The sequence below is a fragment of the Castor canadensis genome, chromosome 12, assembly GCF_047511655.1.
Source record: "Castor canadensis chromosome 12, mCasCan1.hap1v2, whole genome shotgun sequence".
Taxonomy (NCBI): domain Eukaryota; kingdom Metazoa; phylum Chordata; class Mammalia; order Rodentia; family Castoridae; genus Castor; species Castor canadensis.
In genome coordinates this window covers 94,555,013-94,577,035 of record NC_133397.1, presented here as the reverse complement: position 1 = coordinate 94,577,035, position 22,023 = coordinate 94,555,013, and the positions used below count along the sequence as shown (strand labels likewise).

General features: G+C 39.5%; 1 long non-coding RNA gene across 1 annotated transcript in view; it reads right to left on the bottom strand.

Annotated features, from left to right (window-relative positions):
* Nucleotides 1-6,924: 6,924 nt before the first annotated feature.
* Nucleotides 6,925-22,023, bottom strand: part of LOC141414896 (uncharacterized) — a 43,241-nt gene continuing 28,142 nt past the window's right edge. The window contains exon 3 of the long non-coding RNA XR_012439859.1: nt 6,925-10,542. This is a non-coding gene — a long non-coding RNA (uncharacterized lncRNA). The remainder of the gene's footprint in view (nt 10,543-22,023) is intronic.

Here is a 22,023-nt window from a genome sequence, read left to right as displayed (position 1 = left end):
TTAGTTTGCAATCCTTTCTACCTTACATGTTTGTAATATGTGTAGAAATACACAAAAAGATACACTGGTTTCCCTGGCAGTGAGTTTAGGAGAGCCACTATGATTATTTTTTTCTTTGCCTTTTATTTCCCAACCTTTCTATAAAATCCACCTCTCCTGAGTTCCTTGGGGACAAGCACTATGTTTTACTCCTTCTACATCCCTAGCAACTTACAGATACCTCCTGCAGAGCATGAACTTGAAGATCTTTTATGAATGAATAAATGACCAGGAGAAGGATTTCTGTATTACAGTAATTACTAATTTTTTTTACAGTATCCAGGTTTAATGGAAATGGTAAGCATTACTGGATTCCTCTGCCTATTACATGACTTTTCAAATGCTTTCAAATTTCATGCATCTAAAGGACAACTCTTCTATAATTTGACCCTTAAATGACAATTTTCAAGTGGCTTTCTTTATAAGATAGTCAGTTTGGGTCTTTTCACACTGATAAAATTTAATGCTTAAAAGCTCCAGAAGGTTTAAATGACCTGCTTAGAATTGCAATGATGTATGAAAAAGAGTTAGGGGCTGATCAGGAACTTTACCAGTTTGAGGCTATCACAGTAAAAAAAAAAAAGCTAGCAAGACCCCATGTCAACAAATAAGCCAGAAGTGATGGAGCACACCTGTGGTCCCAGCTGCACAGGAGGCATAGGTAGAAAGATCGTAGTCCAATCAAGCCTGAGCAAAACTGCAAGATCTTATCCAAACACTAACTAAAGCAAAAAGGGCTGGAGTGTGACTCAAATGGGAGAGTACCTGTCTACCAGGCTTGAGGCCCAAGTTCAAACACCAGTACTGCCAAAAAAAGGGAGGGGAACAGGGAAAATTCAGGTCTCACAGTTCCCAGCATGGAGTTCAGTCTGTCTCCTGATCTGGAACTTCCAGTCCTTTTGATGAGGTGTGATAGACATTCATTAGATTCAATTAAATGCCTCAGCACCAGGAAGACCACGTTCTGTCAGTAAGGATTGAACCTGCATTAAAACTGCCAAAATACAAGCAATATTATGAAAACCAATTCGGGTTGGAATACATATATACGTGGAAATGTCACAAGGAAGTTCCCTATATAGCTATCTTAAACAAAAATACCTTTTTTTTCAAAAACAGACAACAGGGAAGTAAAACAGGTCTTGTCTGGGGGTTGGTATCAGTAAGAGGGGTAAGGATATAAGCAAAGGGTTCAGGAGGGTGAATATAGTGGAAATATTATGTACTTATGAATGAAAATGGAAAAATTATACCTGTTGAAACTATTCCAGGAGTGTGGGGGGTAGATAAAGGAGAATGATGGTGGGGGTGAATTCAGCTATGACATATTGTAAGCACTTTGGTAAATGTCACAATGTACCACCAGTACAATGATAATAAATGAATAAATAGAAAAAAAGCTACCAAAATAATATCAGGGCCATTTGCACATGTGAACACATACACACACACACACATACTGAAATTGGTATTTCAATATTTTCTTACCAAAGGTTTGTGATCATGGAAACATTCCATTGGCTGGAGCTTCAATTTTGATCAAAAAGAAATCTTTTTTTTCCCTCTACCATTCCTGTAAGCCATGATGACAAGGCTGAGCATGGGGACCTCCTGTCCCTGACAGTTCCCTGGAGAGTTCTGATTCTGGTGTCAGTGTTCACTGGTAGAAGTGGCACCCAGACCTGCTTACCACCTCACCCCTCCATGTGTGTCGCTGCAGCTCTGCAGCTACTCAGGCTCCTTTATGATCCCACACCTGCCCCTCTGTCCTGTGGGCTCAGTGTCCCTGCAGGAGAGGACAGGATGCTCCAGTCTGCCTTACCCAGTCTCGTGTACAGCATCCACCCCAGGGAAGACCTCATCTCCAAGCTAACGTATGGCCACAGTGAACAGGTCCCTGAGGAACATAGAAAGGGGCTTCAGTGTGTGGACTTCCATCAGCTCATGCAGAAAGACAGCTGGAGAAGGATCACAGTTGAGTGCTCATAGCTGCTAATCTACTTCATGACTCTGCAAGTGGCCTTCCATACAATTGCATTCATGCAATATTTTAAATAAAATCTTAACTTTCCATCAAACTTGATGGAAACATTTCCATTAACTTTCCTTTCATCTATGCTTGCGGTTGCAACTCAATTTATGTGTGTTATTGGAAATGCACAACTAATAATATCTGTTTTGCCCTTTGGGGTTAAAATTTCATATCATTAGAACCAGAGATCATTTTTCTCCCCTGGGGTCAAGGTCCAGGCTAAGAATACTGTCAACCTTCTAACTGGAACAGTAGGCCCAGCTTCCTTTCAGCCATCCATGCATCCCTGCATAGAAGAATGCTTCTCTTGCTTTGTGATTTCAATAGAAATGACTGTGCTTATCTAGCACGTGCCTTTCAGCTGTATATGTTCTCTGCATGAAGATCGGTGAAGTGGTGTGGAGGAGACAGGCAGGCGATGGGGAAGTTGTCTGGGTGGGTTCTGCAGGAAAACACCCCCAGAGAATGGCTGCATGCCTTTGACTGCGAATCTAGCTCTTTCCAGGAAGGAGAAAACAACAAATGTTTACCTTCATGAAAAGCAGTGGTCAAGTCAATTAAAAAAAAAGTCAGGGAAGTGCTTTCCAGATTTTCAAATTTAAGTCAGAGGCAATTGGAACAGTGAGCCAGAGAGCTGAACAGCTAACAGTAGGAGTTGTGTCAGTGCCCTCTGGCTCACTAACATGTAGATGGAAGGACCAGGTATGTGTGAGAGAGACAGAGAAAGAAAGAGAGGAAGAGAGAGAGAGAGAAAGGGAGAGAGAGATCTGAGTCTACTGAGAGTCATGCTACTGGAGCGTCTAAGCATATCATCTGGCCCCTGACAATGCCTCATCAGCTCCTCAACAGACAAGAGGTGTGAGAAGGAGGAGCCTGAAAGCTGTGGCAATGCAAATGCAAGGGCTTGATGTGAACAAAGGGAGGTTTATGAACTCCATTGTGTCCATGGACATGGAATTGACTTCCATGAACAGGTCAGACATACCATGAGTACACATGTGGCAGAACACTCACAAGAATGGGAGAATGAGAAATCGAGATGAGGAAAAACCTGTGCTCAATAAATGCAGATATGCTCATTTGAGATTGGACTTTTGTAAAACCGGCATTAATTTTAACGTTGCACGTGTATTTGGGTGCACAGATGCGTATATGTTGCTAAGTAAACAAAAGCCCCTGGAGAAAAAACCAGGCAGTCAACTGGGGATGGGAGACTACACATGTACACATATGCCCACACACTGCACACACACATATGCATGTATAAGCACATAAACATTCATGTACACATGTGCACTTGCATACCCACTTATATTCATCCACACATCCACACATCTCACTATAAATAAAATAGACTGGGATGAGCAGGTGGTTGCATGTCTGAGATCCCAGCTACTCAGGAGGCAGAAATAAGAGGACTGCAGTTCAAGGCCAATCCAGGAAAAATCAAGAGACCCTATCTCTTTGGACATGGTTTAAGTGGTAGAGTGCTTTTCTAGCAAGCATGAGGCCCCAAGTTCAATTCCCAGTACCATAAAAAAATAAATAAGACAGCATGGTATTGATTATAGATGTGCATATATATGCACAAAGCAAAACATGAGGAAATGTTCATTGAAAACACTTAACAATTATCTCAGGGGCAGAATATCAGATGATTTCAGTTTCTCCCTTATACATTCCCAACATTGTTTGAATATTTAAGAGTATGCAGATGATATATGAATAACCTCATGATATTTGCATAATTAGAAAAAACAACCATATTCCTAGTGAGGAAGTCTTGCCCCTGAATTGTCACAATTTCAAAGCAGTAGGAAGAAGTTGCCAAATTTAGCAGTTAGGTCATTCTTAATTACCAACTCTCCTCACAGTATCAAAACACAAATCATTGCTATCCACCCCACTCCAGAGCACTCACCAAATTTATCAGTATCAAAGTTCATCTGCTATCAGGAAACACCTTATATTCTGAAGCAAAAGTTTATTGCAACAATATTCTCATTCAGCAAAATAATCAGAATTATTTCCGAAACATCTTTTCCTCCTCCTCTTCCTCTCTTCTTTTCCCCCCTCTCTTCTATTAATGTCCTTCCTGGTGCTGTCCCCACTGCTAGTACTTTTTCTAGCTGCAGAAGCATCTTAGTCCCAAATTGCGCTGGGCACCAGTGGCTAACACCTGCAATCCTAGCAACTCAAGAGGTAGAGATCAGGAGGTTCATGGTTTGAAGTTAGCCCAAGCAAATAGTTCATGAGACCCTGTCTCAAAAAAAAATCCTTCATCAAAAAGGGCTAGTAGAGTGGCTCAAGGTGAAACCCTGAGTTCAAACCCCAGCACCAAAAAAAAAAAAAAATCCCAGTTTGCTTTTAGTGCAATCATTAACTTGGTATCCCTGACTTCAAGCACATTTTGGTATTCTTGCAATTACTCCTTTTTTTTTTAGTTTATTTGTGTATCTGTTTCTTAGGAACTGTTAGGGAACTAATTGTGTCCCCTCAAAATTCCTAAATTGAATTCCTGAACCCCCACTACCTCAGTGTGACTGTATTTGGAGACAGGGCCTTTAAAGAAGTAATTGGGTTAAATGAGGACTTTGGGGTGGGTCCAATGAAACCAATCCAACTGGCTTCATTGTAAGAAGAGGAAGTTTGGACACACAGGCATCAGAGAGGTGTACACACAGAGCAAAGACCACATGAGGACATGGTGGGAAGATAGACACTGAAGCCCAGGAGAGAGGCCTTAGGAGAAACCAGCCATGTGGACACATTGACCTTGGATTTACAGCCTTTCCCTACTCTGTGGAGTCATGGCAGCCTGAGCAGCCCACACAGGCCAGTGCTGCATCTCATCTCCACTTAGCAGTTAATCTCCATTCTCTTCCTTGTTCCACCTGCATAAGGTTCCAGCTAATCACCTAGGCTGACCTCTCACATGTCTCAAACCAGACCTTGGCTCACTACTCCACAGTTATCACTCAATTGGAGCCTAAGACCCACTGCCCACACCACCGTGGCTCACCTTCCAGCCTCAGTCCTGACACCTGAGGTTATTCTCAGAAAGGCTACAGCTGCAAATCAGATCTGCCACTCCAGGGGACTCTGAATTCACACAGCTAAAACCTGAACTCTGTCACCTGTCCTGAATCTCTCTGGAATCTGTTCCACAACCTATACAACCTCTCCTAATGACCACACTCAGTCATGCTAGCTGTCTCCCTTGGCCAAACCCCTCCTAGTGCCTGCTTCAGGGATTAAAACTGACTGTCCCTCACCTGCTGTCCTCACCAATCCTGTGGTAGGAAGGCTCCAAAGGCACTTGCACCAATGCTGGCAGCACAGCGTGAGTGTTGTTCCACTAACGCATTCAGGTTCCTGCAAAGTAACTGGGACCTCATACGTGCTCAGTGGTTGTTGACAGTAAAATCAGGTGTTGAATATGTGAAAATACATCTTTAATGGAGGTGAATGGGTACATAAGAGCTGAATGAGCTGGTTATCTTTGAATTTTTCTCTTTCTTAATCTAAATTCCAAATTACTGATCAGAAGCAATCAGTTTGGGTCTGGCGCCATAGATCACTCGGCCATCCTGATACACTCCAGAAATCAGTTTGGATTACACCCGTGAGCACCATTTAAAAATCATTATCAGAACTATTCCCAGGCTTCCTTCCTCTAATGAAAGGAACATTAGGTCTGATCCAAAAAGCTCCTCAAAAATATAATGCTAGTAGTGTGCTTACAACATTCTTTTTTAAGTAAATAGCAAATTATTTTCTATTAGTTGAAAAAATAGGATACGAAATATAAATACAATATGGTAGCTACCAAGAAACCCTGAGAACTGTGGCACACACCACAGAACCAAGCCTGATGTGCTTAGATTAAAATAAACATGGTCTCCACCTCATTTGCTGCAAGGGACATTGCAGTTTGCTTACTGAGGTATTAGTGGAGTTTCTGGCAGAATGGTAATTCCCCCAATAAAAAGACACAGGTTCATCTGGATCATCATAAAGATTCATTACCTGCTTGGAGATGATCAGCCATCCTGCACCTGTGCACTCCAAAGCCACATGCAGAGAAAGCACAGGAAAACAACTGTGCCTTGACTGGCAGCTGTGACAGCTGCTGTGACCTGAGCTGGCTAAGCCTCTGTAGTGATGACTCTGTTACATGCAACCTAAAATGATCCTACATGCTATAGAACAATGGCCATAAAAGGAAGCAGTCCATTTATTTGTTTGGTCCACAAGTATCTCCCCAGGGCCTGTTGAGTATCAAACTGCCAGGAGCAAATGACCCCAGAGAGTAAGATTCAAGCTCTTTACCTTTTGCTGTGCACTGTGGGAACAGGAGAACCAAGCACTCACCAGAGAAGTCAGATCTGTACTTGGTACATTTTTTTTAAGAAATATTTTTATTTTATTTTTTTAAAAAGTTATGTCATGAAAGACATTTAATAATTTTGTGTCTTGTATATGTTGTCCATTTTTATCAGCATATATTATTTGTACAAGGAGTTTCACTGTGATGTTTCTACATATGCATCTGATGTACTACAGTCAAGCCCATCCCTCTATCATCGTCCCTCCTCCCTCCTTCCCCCTTCAAGGAATAATTTCAATAGGTTTTATTGTTCTATTTTTGTACATGTGTATAGAATACTCCAACCATATTTACCACCACCAGCACCCCTGCACCATGAGAGAGAATGTGCAACATGCAACATTTGACATTCTTAGTCTGATTTCTATCACTTAACATCATTTCCAATTCCAACCATTTTCCTGAAAATGGCATTATTCTTCATTATGATTAAATAATACTCCATTGTGATATACATATACATATTATATATATAATATATATATTATATATATATTATATATTATATATGAATGTATAGCATTTTCATTATCCATTCATTGGTTGATGGGCACCTATGCCAATTCCATGACCTGGCTATTGTGAGTAGTGCTGCTATAAATATGGGAGTGCAGGCATCTCAACTGTATGTTGACTTAGATTCCTTTGGATATGTGCCCAAGAGTGGTAGAGCAAGATCATATGGTAGTTCTGTTTTAGAAAACCCTGTACTGATTTCCATAGTGGCTGCATTCCCACCAATAGTGTATAAGGATCCTTTCTCTCCTACATCTTCGCCAGCATCTGTTGTTTGTTTTCTTTATGATAGCCATTCTGACTTGGGTAAGATGGAATCTCCATGATGTTTCAATTTACATTTCCTTTATGGTAAAGGATATTGGACTTTCTTCATGTATTTCCTTAGCCATTTGTACTTCCTTTGAAAACTGTTCAATTGATTTGCCCTTTTATTAATTGGATTATTTATTCTTTCCATTTTTAATTTTGGAGCTCTTTTTATATTCTGGATATTTAATCCTTTATCTGATAAATAACTGGCAAAGATTTTCTCCCATTCTTTAAGTTTTCTTTTGATTCTGGAAATTATTTCTTGGCCGTGCAGAAACTTTTTATTTTGATGTAATCCATTTTTCAATTCTTGTTCTTATTTTCTGAGCAACTGAGTTTCTATTCAGAAAAATGTTACCTATGTCTATATCTTAAAGGGTTTTCCCTTTGTTTTCCTCTAGCAGTTCCAAGGTTTCTGGCATTACGTTAAGACTTTTGATCCATTTGGAATTGATTTTTGTATATGGTATGATAGAGGGGTTTAGCTTCACTCTTCTACATGTGAATATCCAGTTTTCTAAACATCATTTGTTGAAGAGTGTATCTATTTTCCAACATGGGTTTTTTGTGCCTTTGTCAAAAACCAATGGCTATAGCTGGGTGAGTGTGTTTCTGGAATGTCTATTCTATTCTACTGATCTACGTATCTATTTTTAAGACAGTACCATGCTGTTTTTGTTGTTACAGCTCTGTAGTATACTTTGAATTCAGGTATTGTGATACCTTTAGCATTACTCTTTTTGCTCAGGATTGCTTTGGCTACTTGAGTCTTTGTGCTTCCAAATGAATTTAGGATTCATTTTTCTATTTCTGTGAAGAATGACATTGGCATTTTGGTAGGCATTGCATTGAATCTGTAGATTGTTTTTGGTAGTATAGCCATTTTCATAATATTAATTCTACTGATCCATGAACAAGAAAGGTCTTTCCATTTTCTAGTGCTTGTTCAATCTCTTTCTTCAATGTTTTATAGTGTTCATTGTGAAGATCTTTGCTGGTGGAGTGTCTCATGTGGTAGAGCACTTGCCTTGCATGCATGAGACCCTGAGTTCAAATGCCAGTACCACAAAAAAAAAATCTTTCACTTCTTTAGCTCAGTTTATTCCTAGGTATTTAATTTTTTGAGGCTATTTTGAATGGGGTTGTTTTCCTGGTTTCTTTCTCAATCTTTTCACTACTAATATATAAAAAAGTTACTAATATTTTACATTGATTTTGTATTCTACTACTGTGACAAAAAGTGTTTATATGATCTGAGTTTTTTGGAGGACTCTTTAGAGTCCTTTAAGTATAGAATCATATCATCTACAAATAGAGATAATGTGACTTCTACCTTTCCTATTTGTATCACTTTTAGTTCTTCCTCTTGCCTTCTCAATTCATTGAATTAGAGTGGGGATTGTGGACACCCTTGTCTCATTCCTTACTTTAGTGGAAATGGTTTCAGCTTTTCTTCACTTAGGGTGATATTGGCTGTAGGTTTATCACATGTACTCTTTACTATGTTGAGATATGTTTTTTCTATTCCTAGTTTCTTCAAGAATTTTATCATAAAGAAATATTGAATCTTGTCAAAGGCTTTTTTCTGCATCCATTGAGATGAACATGTGTTTCATCCTTTGTTCTGTTGATGTGATTTACTATGTTATTTGGTTTGTATATGTTGAAACATCCTTGCTCCCTGGAATAAAACCAACCTGATCATGGTGTATGATTTTATTTTTTAGTCATTGAATTCAGTTGGCAAGTACTTCGTTGAGAAGTTTTGCATTCATCAGAGAAAATTGATCTATCATTTTCTGACATGTCCTTTTTCTAGTTTGAGTATCAGGATAATACTGGATTCATGGAATGAGTTAGATAGTGTTCCTTCCCTTTTGAGGAACATTGGTATTACTTTCATTCTGGTATAATTCAATAGGGAATGCACCCACTCCTGGACAAGTAGTAATTCCTGTCATTTTCTTGGTTTTCTGTTGTTTGATTCTTCCCTTCTCTCCTAATCACCTAGTAAAACTTAATTTTCCCCTATATTTTCTTTGTGTTTGTCTTCCTCTTTTGTGTGTAGTATTCCTTTGAGTATCTTTTGAAGTGCTAGTTTAGTGGTCACAAATTTCTTTAGCTTTTATCATGGAAGGTTTTCATTTCTTCTTCAGTTATGAATAATAGCTTTGTTGTGTAATCTAAGTTTGCAGTTATTTTCTTTCAGTGCTTAAAATACATCATTCTATGTACTTTTTGCTTTTAAGGCTTCTGTTGGGAAGTCAGCAGTTATTCTGATAGATCTGCCTTTTAGGTGACTTGGCACTTCTCCTTTGCAGCTTTCAAAATTCTTTTCTTATTCTCTGTACTTAGTATTACATGGAGATGTTCTATTCTGGTTTTATTTGTTTGGAAACCTAAAGGCTTCCTGTATCTGCATAGGCATCTCTTTCTCAAGGTTTGGGAAGTTTTCTGATATTGCTTTATTGAATATGTTTCCTATACCTTTAGCTAGCACCTCTTCTCTTCTCCTTCTTCAATGCCCATGATTTGTAGGTTTGGTCTTTTAAAGGATTCTTGAAGATCTTGCATATTACATTCATACTTCATTCTTTTTTGTCTTCATCTGATTTTTCTACTATATCTACCTTGCCTTCAAGCCCTAGTATTCTGTCTTCTATTATATCTACTTGGCTAGAGAGGCTTTCAACTGAATTTTTATTTGATTTGTAGAGTTTTTCATCTCCAGAGCATCAGTTGATCTTTTCAAATTTTCTATATATTTATTGAATACCCTTTTCATTTCTTACATTGACTTGTTTACTTCATTTAGCTCTTTACTTACATCTTCTTTGAGTTCATTTAGCTGTTTATTTGTATTGTCTTTGAATTCATTTGCAGTTTTATTTATGTTCTCTTTGAATTTGTTTAGATGTTTGCTCATATTCTCTTTGATTTTGTTGAGGTGTTTATAAACATCCTCTTTCATCTCACTGATCATTATTACCATCATTCTTTATAGCTTAATATTTGAGATTTCATCCACTTCACTATCATTCAGATACTTTGTGTATGATTGTTGACTTTGTGAGGTGTCATGTTGGATTGCTTTTTCACAGTTCTTATGTTTCTGTGTTGAAATTTGCTCATCTGGAGTCAAGACATTGGTTGGAAATTTTTATCATATAATGTCTTTCAGTTGAATTATTCTCTATGTTCTGACAAGACTGCATGGTGGCAGGACTGATGTGCTGTTTCTCTCACCACTGACCTGGGTGACAATAATAAAAAAATCATCAATTCAATGCTAGATCAGATATTTACATAAAGTAAAAAAAAAACTGGTAACATGGTCTATACCAACAAAATCATTATATATGAAAAGCACTAGCATTCTTATATGGTACACTAGAGAGTTAAAAATATTTTTAGGTCCCAGTGACCTAGCTTCATTCCTATAGGTCCTGACTCCTAAAGATTGTGCCACACCCCAATAGCACTATAGACCAGCAACCAAGCCTTTAACACATGGGCCCTTGAGGGAACATTCAAAATCTGAACCATAACAAACACAAAACCTATTTTATAGTAGTGTTGAATAGCTCATATAGTTGTCAGAATACTGTACTGAAAGTACAAAACAGAATGGCTATACGGGTATGCTTTCACAGCATCATAAAGTGGAAAATTCCCAAGTCAAACCTCAAGTCCAGAATGCTTGTATATCTGCAATTGAACATTGATTCTAAACAGCACGACTGTCTCGTTTTATATGTCAATAACACAACAAGTAGTTCTAACAAACTCATTTGGAATGACAACTCACATTATGTTTGAGTAATCATACAACATTAGTAGTACATAATGTTAGTTCCAGCAGTTTCTTATAATGATAATAGAAGTCTTTCAAAAATAACCCTCACATAGCTTTCATTTCTATGGACACAATAATAAAAGAACAAAGTGTAGAAGTGCATCTTTCCATCATGAGCATTCAGAGTGCTCATTCAAAGCCCAGATACCCTATTATCAGCTGACAGTGAACCCAGTGCCAGGGAGGCTCCTCCTAAGCCAGCCCTGCTGACATTTTAGACTAGATAGTCTTTTGAAGCTGGGGCTGAGCTGTGGGCTGTGAGATGTTTGGAAGCATCCCTGGCCTCTACCCACCAGATGCCAATAGCAGCCCTCATCCTAGTTGTGACCATGAAAAGTATCCCCAGACATTGCCAGAGGTGCCCCTTAAGGGAGTGGCAAGGCTGTACCCAATGGAGAGATGCTGCTCTTCCAAAGAAGACAAATGGGATCTCCCCCCTAGCACAGGCCAGGAGACCAATAAGCCCCTTACCTGGAAGGGCCTCCAGGAGGCACTGGCTTTCATCTTCACTGTCATTACCACAGTGACTCTTCTTAATCTTCCATTGCTCCCCAGCTTCTTACATAGAAAAAAAATCCCATTTCCCATTCTTCAACTGCAGAAGATAATGGAACATCTCTGCATTGTGTTCCTCTGCAGAAAGCTTTATTTTAAATCATACACTTTAGGGATAAGAGAGATAATAATCTGCCTGAGAGACATTCTTTGCACAAGAGGAAGTGATGAGACCAAGAACTTGGACTTGGGGCAAGAGAGTGTGCTGCCTTATGACAGACTCATTTCTCCCACAGACACAGACTTAAGGAGCCATCAACAGAGAGGCCGATACCTGACATGTAGAACATTAAAGGGTTGTTACCTTAAATATTTTGAAGAACAGAATTTAACACAGTACTTTCTGGCACCACTACAATCTTTACTACTCTTATTCTATTTGATGAAACAAATTTAAAATGCTTGTGGCTGAAAGTTTTTTAATCTAAAGAATCAAAGAAGGGGGCTGGGGATGTAGCTTAGTAGTTAAGTATTTGCCCAGCATGCATTCAGATTATAATACATCTATACATGGGAATGTCATAATGAAACAACCTGTATATCCATCTTAAACAAGCAAAAATGTCTCATTTTTCTTTCAAAAACAGACAGGAAGGCAAAACAAGTCCTGTGGGGGGGGTTAGACCAGTAGAAGAAGGGACCATAAAAGGAAAGTGTTGAGAAGAGTGAATATGGTGGAAATACTGTGTATGCATATATGTAAATGGAAAAGTGAGACCTATTGAAACTATTCTAGGAATGGGGGGAGGGGAGATAATGGAGAATGATGGAGGAGGTGAATTCAACTATGATATATTTTGTAAATGTCACAAATTGTTGTACCATCAATACAACAATAATAAAAATTTTAATGATAAATAAGTATAGTTATAAAGTTAAAAAAAGACCCTGAGTTTGATCCCCGAGACTACAAAAGAAATTAATTAATTAATTAATTAATTAAAAATAAAATAAAAATCAAGTAAGTCGGGAAAATCAAATGAACATCAAATTTCCATTTTATGTCCCATATGAATTTCTGAGCCTTAAAGTGAGGACAGTTTTTAAGGTGCTGATCACAGCCTCAAGTCACTTATAGAAGCCATTGTTTCATATATGGAGAGTTTTGTTTGTTTTTGTTCTTTATGAGGGATGGGTATGTGTGACTTTGAATGTGGAATAACATATGAATTTGCTATGCAAATAACTAAATAAGGGAAGATCTGTGCCTCCATTAGACTAAAATATAAAATACTTATGGCTATTTAAAAGGTCTTTTTAATTTAGCAAGTAATTCAGGCTGGATGACTAGGGTTGCTTTGGTTAAGCTTTAGAACAAAAGGAAGAAGAGTGATTTTATCTACCATGTGTTAAGTAGTATACTTGTTTGTTTTTAATCCTCAGATATTGGGTCCTCCCAAAAATCCTACAAGTTGGAAGACACAATTTTACAGAGGAGGTATTCAAGGGCCTGAAAGACTGATTGTCTACCCTTAAAACTAATATGGGTGAAGCAGTTTAGAGGCCGTGGTCCAACTAGGGTATTAAATTGCCTGAGACTCTGGCTGGGCATCTGTCTAGCAATAAGTAAGAATTGTGACATTAATGACATACAGGTAAAATATCATCCATCCTTCCTGCTTCACCTGCCCATTGTCAATAAAACAGTACTTGGAACAAACCAGTCTCAGTTAAGTGAACACATAAACCACTTTTTTCTTAACTGATGGTTTCTAGAGTCAAGATCTGTGGAAGATCTGAGCTCTTCACTGTCACACAGGAGAAGCTCTCTCTCTAAAGCCTTGTCTCATACATGTCTCATTCATCTTCAAGCATTCACCTTCATTCCCGAAAGCAATACTCTGGGTGATTATCCTTCTTTGCAAAGTTATCTCTTGTATAGATTAACATCTTTCTTCTCTCCAAAGGTATATGATTATGATGGCCTAAAATGGCCCTTGCTTTTTTAAAAGACCGTTTCTTTTTTTCTCTGAAAACATATATACAGTCATTCCTTGGTATCCATGGAGGACTGTTTCCAGGACCCCTAAGATACCAAACTCTGCAGATGCTTAAGTCCCCTGTATAATTACACCACCTTTACAATATCCTCCTATTTACTTTAACTCACCTTTAGATTGCTTATACTACTTAATATAATAAAAATGCTGTGCAAAGAGTTGTTGGGCTCCTTCTTTAAAGGAATAATCACAAGAAACAAAGTCTAGACACGTTCAATACAGATGCAATATTTCTTCCAAAATACTTCTGATCTGTAAATTAGTTGCTAAATGCTGAGTTCCACACTCTCTTCTGTAAAGGATAAAAACTTTCCGTCCATTCTCTAATTGTTTTCAGAGTCAATTATAAATTATCTTTAGAGGGGAAATTCATATTCTTTTTATACCATATGTTATATATTTTTTATTTTATTATTTTACTTAGATATTCAGATTGTTACCTTGAAGAACAACAAATCTAAATTCCTCTGAATTTAAGGATTAAGGTTTCTTGTCACATATCAAACAATGAGAAAATTCTAGGAAATATTCCATAATGAACAAAAATTGAATGTAATTTTTATTTTTAAGCAGTGTCTCACCCATCAATTATCCTCTCAAAAGTAAATTGGTTTTTAAAAACCAAACATCGCCACCTAGTGCTCCGCATAGCAATTACCGAATCACTATTAGTGAGTGGAAGAAATTCTACCTTAAATCCTGTGTTAACCAGGCAGAGTATAATAAATACATGTATGAATAAATAAGATGAATTTCACCAGATAGCAACTTCTCTTATTTAATATGATAATAAGTTTAAGTTGCTTGCAAAACTTTGCAAATTTGAAAGTGTACCAAGTATGTACCAACTGGAATTCTTGCTCATATACTCTCCACAAGTAGTCCATTCTGCCTATGACCACAGAGTACTGTCTAAAACTATGGCATTTAACAGACTCAAAAATTCAAAGGTCACATGTTTTCCCTCATATATGGAAGCTAGACCTACAAGTTAAATGTGTGCAGAGAAACATATATGATCATATATCCATAATATAGTGAGAGAGAGAAAACAAAATTATATTAGCGAGTCCATCTGAGAGAGCTACAGGAGGTGGGAGAGATGAAGAAAATGTTAGAGAATGAAAAATACTGAAACAACCATCTATATATGAATATAACAGTGCACTGTACAGTGAGCTGGTGAATATTAGGGGAGCATGGTGATAGAGAATGAGCAAGGAACGGGGGAAGGAGTTAATTTGATTAAACCATGATATATACAGGCCTGAAGTACCAAGATGACATCCTCTTGAACTATCAATATACATTTAATTAAAAGTGAAAGACAAGAGGGAAAAATAGGTCTTTTTCAGGAGTGGGTACCAGTGGGAGGTTGGTGGGCACAAGGAAAGGGTGAATGAGAGTGAAATGGTGGATGCATTCTGTGTACCTATATGAAAACAGAAGAATGAAACCTGTTGAAATTGTTGTAAGAAAGAGAGTAAGGAGGAAAAGGGTAGATGATGGAGGGGATAAATCCAGTTAATATTGTAAACACATATGTAAATATCACAATGTATACCCCTGTACAATTATTATATGCTAATAAAATTAAAAAATAAAAATTACGGCATTTGAGGATCTACGAGCCTTTCTAGAACATCTCGTGTAGTCTACACTTTTTATTTATGAGTGCCCTCAGTCCCAGAGCAGTAGTAACCAACAGCACCCATTGGGTACTGGCAGAATCAGGGCTTGAACCCGAACACAAGCGCCCATCTAATGAACTTTTGAGCACATCCATTACCAACGTCTATTATTAATTTAAGTCTATATTCTCTCACCTCCCTCCCAATATACGCATATTTCTGTCCTTCAAACCAGAGCTCAAGGCTTAAAGGGCTACTGGATCCAAACAGGACCATATGTTGCAGAAGCCACAGGAGGCGTGCTGGGGACTGTGTGTAATAGGCAAGACCCACTAAAGTGTTCATCACAGTGTTGGCCATTTTTTTGGGACAGGATCTCCATATGTAACCTGGGTTGGCCTGGAACTCCTGTTCTTCCCAAATCTACCTCCCAAGTGTTGGGATTACAGGTGTGCACCACCATGCATAGGTTATCACTTTTTTAATCTTTGTATTTGTCCTTTAATTTTAAATAAATATATGTGATGCTATGTGTGTTGTTAGTTCAAGCTTACTAGTTGCTGGAATTGAAGAAAAGCGGATCTGAGGTAACCCATGGTTTCCTGATCAGTAGCCCTCACTTTGAGGGCAGCTGCCATAAACACTCCAGTCATATCTCTCTCAACCAACACTTAAATCTTCAAATGATCATGCTTAGTGCCAGGAAGAGATATCCATTGAAAAGAAACAGTAGCTTGTTGTAGCAAGATGGAAATCAGAAATGGACTCTCCTTGGAAGAGAGAGACCTGTACCCTTTATTTTAGTATACAGTCTGCTCACACTGGAGCAGCCTTTGTTTGTCTAACTTTGTTTCCAACTATCAGGCCAGAAAATCCTGCTTTGTAATGTTGTCATGCTGACCTTGAAGGGACCTTTCAAGGAAGATGGTGGCCTGAGAACAAAAGGGATGGAATCTAGAGGCTTCCCCATGCTCATTGGACAAATTGTATGGACACATTTTCTTACTTCTTCAATGGTTGTTCAGTTGATGCAGATACGTGCAGCAGTATTTTTTCTACGTCTTGCTCTTGTTAATGCTCGATAGTGAGGCAAGAGTGAATGTTTAGGGGAACGCAAATTCTCTTCACCCACCTCAAACTTCTTCAGTTACTACTTCAGTCTACCAATAAGGGCATAAGAGTTGTCAATGACCAGGTTAGCTTAGGTCCTTTCCCCACAGAACTCAAAATTACATTTATCAGAAAAATGCCCTGTGGCAAATCACTTCTTTGAGGCAAACTGAATCCATCCAAGGGTTCAGCTCATTTCCACTCAAATCTTCTGACCTCAAATGATCAAAGACCCCCGAGGTCAAGGAATATGAAAAATTATTTCTTGCACTCTGCCCAGTCTTCACTGAACTAGACAACTAATAAATGCTTAGCAAATATACTGGCAACCATGTAGAGAGACTGCAATGCTGAAAAGCAGAGCTCAAGGGGAATGAGACACATGGTGGTGGAATGGGAAGATTCTTCACAATTAGGATGACATCCCTGAAAAAAGAAGTAACTTGTCTATTTGGAATCATTCCACCCAAGTACCATAGAAAAAGAAAGGGAGGGGAAGAAGTGGAAGAAGGAGAAAAGAAAGAGTTGTGAAGGGATGGGGAAGAGAAAAAAATAAGAGGAAGAAGAAAAAGAATTAGAGTTAGACTAGGAAGTAGAATTAAAATTAAGCAGAAAAGAGATATTTCCCCTCAGCAACAGGAGAGGTTGAAGTTCAAATCAGAAGCTCACTATAACGAAGTTCCAGCTGGGCAGCAGGTTTGTGCACATGTGCACAGACTACTTATAAAATGTGTAAAAATGATGTATTCTTAGCTGCATGAAGTCCCTCAGGCTCTGTGGAACCACCTAATTCTGCAAAGCCCAGTGAAATCCACAGAGGAGACCACAAGGGCTTCTCTATGGTAAACCAGCCCCGCAAGCCTGCCCTTTTCTGTGGGGACACATTTGCATATGCTTTCTTGTTGTTTTACTCTACCACCCAGAGTGTAACATTGTAACTACAGTGTTTTATCAAATTCTGCATTTATTCATGAAAATCCACATGCAAGAAATAAAATGCACCCCACTCCACCCAGACACCTGCACAAGATGTCAGACCACTTTTACCTTCCAGCATAGGAAGAACACATACCTTTTCCCTAGTGTTTAGTGGCTTTAACAAGTCTTCTGCAGGACTGGCTGTTTCTGGACTAGCTACAGGTAGCAACAAGAAGAAAAATCATAATCTTTCAAGAGATCCAGTCAATGCTGGAAGGAGGCAGCATATTGTTACATTTCCACTCTGTTCTGCATGACTTTTTCCAGATTTCCATCTTCAATGTAAATAAATGGTATTCTGTTCAGCTAAAACCATGGCCAAGTTCAATAGTCGAACCAACCCCAGGTCTTACTTCTTTCACTCCTTGTCTGGTGGGCCTTTGATCTCACCATAGTCAGCCTCCACCGGAGCTCTCTCACCTGGAACTTTTTCACTGTCTTATGTTGCTGTATTTGAGGCCTTGAGGGCAAAGCCTGTGTCTTCCACAGCAGTGTCTGACCCACACAGTTACCTATAGCAGCAGACCCTACACTTGTGGGACCGACTTTTCCGAAGTGCCCCTTTCATGTGCTCCTCCTCTTCTCAGGAATGTCGCTGTCGGTGCCAGCAGCAGGTCTCCCCGCAGCATGAGCATCCTTGTTAGTAATGGAGCTGAGCGCACACGCCAGGGCTCGCCAGGGTCAGGAGTCTCAACACAGGGGTCACATGCCTTTGCTCCTTCTCTGCAACTTCGTGAGGCAGGTAGTGCTATCAACCTCCCCACTTTAGAGATCAAAGGACTAGGAGTGGAGTGGAGAGATGAAATGACATGCTGACAGTCACAGGGACTGAAAGAGTGGGAGTCATGATTTAAACTCTGACAGACTCCAAACTTTACAACTTCATAGACTTAAGCACTATGATGGACAGAGAAGAGAAACAGATAGACACACACACACACACACACACACACACACCTGAACCTGAACCTCAAGTTGTTTTAACCAGAACCAGTAAATTAACATGTCTTATGACAACAAAGAGTCCTACAAATATAAGTTTGTGTGAAATCAAAACCATCTGACTGCCAAGTCCTTGTTCTACTATGACATCCCCTTTGTGACCTAATAGAGTGTCTCTCCCCACAAAGTCCTTGTTCTACTATGACATCCCCTTTGTGACCTAATAGAGTGTCTCTCCCCACAGTGGACCTGCCCTTTCCAAGTAAACTTTTCCTACTGATGCTTTATAACTTGTAATTTACTTCTTCCTGGACTCTACATTCAACTGAATGTTTTCTGATGATACAGGAAATAAAAAGGATGCCCTTGCTTTTAGCAACCACCAGTCTAAAAGTACAGAGAGAGAGAGATCTAGGACTGAGTCAAGCACAAAGCTGGTGAGATGAAAAATGGGCAGCCATCATGAGCCACCACTCCTGTATCCAGGCTATTCTCAATGTGTCTTTGAGCTCCCTCACCAACAGGAACACCCCTTGTATCAGCGCTGGCCACATAGTTTGCTATGGCTGAAGGATTGGGGCAGACTTGGTACTGGACTGGTTCTGAGTCCAGACCCAGGAGGCCAACTGTGCCTTCATCATTCTCTTGGAGCCAAACCCATTGCCATGTGAGCAAGTCCAAGCTCATTTCTTGAAGAGACTCACAGTCACAGCTGAAGTCCATGTGGGGAAGCCTTCCACAAGCTGATATGGAAGCTGACCAGAGGCATAGGACTCAGCCTGGATGACACCAGAAGAACTTCCCAGCTGAGCACAGCCAGACCATATCATGAATTAAATATATGCTTTTCATTTTAAGTCACTAGGTTTTGGGGTTGTTTTTCAAACAGCCATGGTTAATATTGTGGGTGCACAGAAGCTTTTAACCTAATTTAAATTCCCCTGGTATGACATAAAATATGGCAGAAGTTGTGTGGTGGGTGCAAACATCTAAACTTAAATATTTTACCCATCTTGTTCTATAGCCCAATATCATTTTTGATGCTCTCTTAAAGAAAAAATAGCAAGCACAATTTAATCATCTGTCCATGACAGCAACCATTGTGAAACTCTGAGCTCTTACATCACTGCACTACACATCTGCACACTGTGTGAATGAGTGCACCCTCAGGGTGAACAAGAAATTCAGAATGTGTCACCTACCAACAGGGCTGCTTCCTGAGAACTGCGTGCTTAGGCGCTCTTGTCCCTGCATGAACAGCATAGACTGTACTTACACCAGCTAAGATGGCTACACTGTCACTAGGTGATATGATCTCATGGGACTACCATCATGCAAGTGCACTATTGACAGAGATGTCATTGTGTGATGTATAACTGTACAGAGCTATTGTACAGAGCTGTACATTAAATCACTCTACAACTCTGTGCTTGGGTCTTCAATTTATTTATCTTATAAAATACTGAGTTTTTCTTCACTGCCATTCTGCCGTCTGTCCTTCCTGATCATCTGGTAGGTCTCCATGGCAGCCGTCCCTTCCTGTCATTTCTTCTCTAGGTCTGTGCATCCCTTCCTGCCCTGGGGATGTGAGGCTGTGGGAGTGCCCAGCCAGGCCAGGAGGTCTGAGGGTGGAGAAGAGCCATTAAATACAATTAAGAGGATGTACAGTCTTCAAAATGGTTTAAACTACAATGCTCCCATTAGAGCTGCAGCCCCAGTGAGGCAGGCACCACAACCATTGCCTCCGCAGTCAAGAAGACTGAACTCACAAGTGCCATGCCAGCACCAAGTCCAAGCCTTGCAAGTCAGTCTGAACTCAAACCTAAACCCTATGCCCATTCCACCATCCCAGCATGTCTCAGATTCAGAAGTAAGGCTTTATTTTCATAATCTATTTATTGAGAATTCAAGACCTTCATTTGCTTTTTAAATTTTGACTCTTTTCTCAGTTTTCAAATTTGCCAGATCAAAAACCATTAAGAAGGAGTTCAACATCCAGTACTACAAAGAAAACAAACCAAAAACAAAATCACTAAGGAATACGGTTCTTTCTCTTAATCTGGCTCATGTCTAATCCAGTTTGTGCCATTAGTAAATAAGAAATAGTGATTATAAATCAGTCTACATTGAAGGATTCTTCACTACTCCCTAGAAAGCCCCATTAACATTCCCTAGCTGGGGAAGGGCACTGTATTCTGAAGCCCCAGGTTCAAATCCCACCCTACTCCACATCCCATGGAGATCCAGCACCGTGTCACACAGTACAGGATCTAAGCTTCAGCCAATGGCCCTTTCAAGAATTCACTACAGATCTGACCTCTCCTGCAGAAACAATGTGAAGGTGTGCTTCCTTTCAACATGTCAGCTCATGTTAAGTGAACCAGGGTGATGAAAACCAAGAGGCTGTCAGGCCTCTCAGTAATTCATAAACTTGACGAAAAATAGTACGTAAGTCACTTCAGACCATACCTGGTGTATAAGGGGAAAAAAGAGCATTTGTCTCTCTCAAGCATGCCTAGAAATGCTTTAGGACAGACTCTGTTCCTGCACATATTATGCTTTGCTCTGGAAAATTCCATAGCTCCTTTAGCTCCAACGTTATTATTTAGAAGGTTTTGACAGTCATGGGCACTGTGAGAACCTATGAATTTATAAATCTGCCAGAGGTGGAATGACCCTGAAAATACTCTGAAAAGACTCAGCCCTCCTCGCCCCCTCCCCCCATGCCACGTTGTATGTTTCTCCTGGTTCCATTGGGCCTAATTAGAGGCAACCTTGGCCTGGACTGTGAGGGGATCCACAGCCCACAGTAAGAGGGTTCAGAAGCCAAGGTTTGGGAGATGGCTCCCACTAGGCCCCTCCTACAAACACTGCATCGGAGACCATGTTTCCAACACACGAACTTTGGGGCTCCAATTCAAAGCATAGCAACAAGGAACACTTCTGTGTTTCATCTCCAATAAACCAAAAAGGACTCCACCACCCCATTCCCTTGCAGAGAGATGTAATGGATCCTGTGCCAGCCCATACTCAGGTGGGTATATAATGAGACCAGCTTTCTCTCTGTAAGAAAAGAAGTTATAAATAAGGAAACATAGAAAGCAAAATGAGTTCCATGGTGTTGGATTGGAATCTGAGTTATCAACATAAACTCATGGTTTGCAATAGATAGGTAGACAAATATAGATAGATGATAGATAGATAGATAGATAGATAGATAGATAGATAGATAAAGACAGACAAATATAGATGATAGACAGAGATAAATGGATAGATATATGATCAGTAGATGGATAGATAGATATAGATGTGTGCTTATGTGTGAGATGATAGATTAGTACAGATATGTGCATATGTGTTAACTGGTGTGCACACATAGTGCTCCAACTTAGTTTACTGAGAGAGCTAGAAATAATGATGCTCAGAAATGATAACACACTTAGTACTCAGGTCTTGTTTCTGAATGCCCTCACAAATAAAAAAGAAACCAGGGTTATTTGAGAAGTGGTTGATTACAGGAGTAGAGCAGGGACACCACAAATGAGCAGGAAGCATCTGGCACTGTGAGAGAGGAAGGGTGTGCTAAAAGTAGATGGAGTCTTGTAGAAAGACCACGGGAGCCCACCAGAATCTGAACATCCTCACGCTAAAGCTGGAATGAC